The following is a 1901-nucleotide window of genomic DNA, read 5'->3' as shown; positions in this document are numbered from 1 at the left end:
CACCAAAATAATTCCCTGCGTCATAATTTTCCCACCTCAAATTTTAGGGCCTATACCCAGTACCCAATGATAAAACCGTTGATTGAGGTATCGATTGTTTGTTTCGTATATCCATCTTCTATTCCAACTCATAGCGACTGGCAAGACTAAACTATACTCGATCCAGCATTTAAATGCAGATTGGGGAAACCAAAACAAAGTTGGAACCATAATGTTTCTCTCTGTTATATTTCCTTTTTCATATCCGTGGCCTAATAGACTGGATCACACGCAGACTAGACTGTCCTCCGAGGTGGAAAGTCTGGTGACGCGAGGTTAGCAACGGTGAGTCTGGGGCGTAGAAAATAAGGATGCAAGAAGACCCATTGGTTTCTTTTTTTATATATATTTTTTTATCCCACGATTTTGTAACCCATTTTTCACCCCTGTGTCAATTATCTAATGTGATCCTGGGCTCTACACACCCTCCGCCAACCTAGTCCGCATATATGGGGGACATGGGGAGAGCAACGGAATTGAACTCATGCTTCCTTCATGCCTGAGTGTCCTGACACAAGATGAATAGTTTAACTCCTGCTTCTCAACTGTGCCGTATTAAGAAACTCTGTTGTTTCAGTGTGACCTCCAGTCCTCCATTCAATTCACCAGAACCTTTATAGATGTACAAATACACTTCTATGAAGAAAATCATCATATATACATGAAGAAAGTAAACAAAGGGGAAAACGTGTATGGTTTTTGTGGCATAGGAGTGAAATTAATTTAACCCCTTGTTTGAGCCGTGGACTTTTGACAGGTACATGGCTACCTTTGGTGCATGCATCTCTCTCTGCTTGTTTCCTGTTTCTCTAGCGGCATATTTTTGTGTATAGGCTAGAGTCTAGCTATCTTATCATCATACAGTACATCATATATCATCTCATTCCATACAGCCAATCACAATGTGCGTCCTCAGTTTTTTCTTCAATGTTTGTGTTTATGTAATGTTTGTGTTTACACAAACACTCAAAACTGGCCATTCATTAACACTGGCATTCAATGTTTGTGTTAGGGCAATGTTTGTGTTAGGGCAATGTTTTGTGTTAGGGCAATGTTTGTGTTAGGGCAATGTTTTGTGTTAGGGCAATGTTTGTGGACAGGATATGATATGCAGTTATGCACGTTCCCACAGTTATTTAACAACAGTGCTGGACAAATAATACTTAAATGATAGAGACCTACAGTCTGTCTGTCTGTCTGTCTGTCTGTCTGTCTGTCTGTCTGTCTGTCTGTCTGTCTGTCTGTCTGTCTGTCTGTCTGTCTGTCTGTCTGTCTGTCTGTCTGTCTGTCTGTCTGTCTGTCTGTCTGTCTGTCCGTCCGTCCGTCCGTCCGTCCGTCCGTCCGTCCGTCCGTCCGTCCGTCCGTCCGTCCGTCCGTCCGTCCGTCCGTCCGTCCGTCCGTCCGTCCGTCCGTCCGTCCGTCCGTCCGTCCGTCCGTCCGTCCTGCCTGCCTGCCTGCCTGCCTGTCTGTCTGTAGAGGCTGCTAGATGGACAGATGTTCCCTTCTGTAATAATGATAATAGACACAGAGTGTCTGATCTAGTTCGACATGCAGGGATTATAGAGAAGGACAAGTGGATTTATCTGATACAGAGAGAGAGAGAGAGAGAGAGAGAGAGAGAGAGAGAGAGAGAGAGAGAGAGAGAGAGAGAGAGAGAGAGAGAGAGAGAGAGAGAGAGAGAGAGAGGGAGGGAGGGAGGGAGGGGGAGAGAGAGAGAGAGAGAGAGGGAGGGGGAGAGAGAGGTGGGGGTCCAGTTCAGGTATACGTACAGTAGGTTGCATGACTACCATAGTAATATATACATTTCTGTAGTTGGATTGGAACTAATTGACAGGTGTTAGATACTTTTATGAACACAGTGG

Source organism: Protomyctophum bolini, assembly GCF_963924005.1.
Source record: "Protomyctophum bolini genome assembly, chromosome: 9".
Classification (NCBI taxonomy): Eukaryota; Metazoa; Chordata; class Actinopteri; order Myctophiformes; family Myctophidae; genus Protomyctophum; species Protomyctophum bolini.
The sequence above is the reverse complement of the archived record's forward strand: the minus strand, read 5'-3'. Positions refer to the sequence as shown.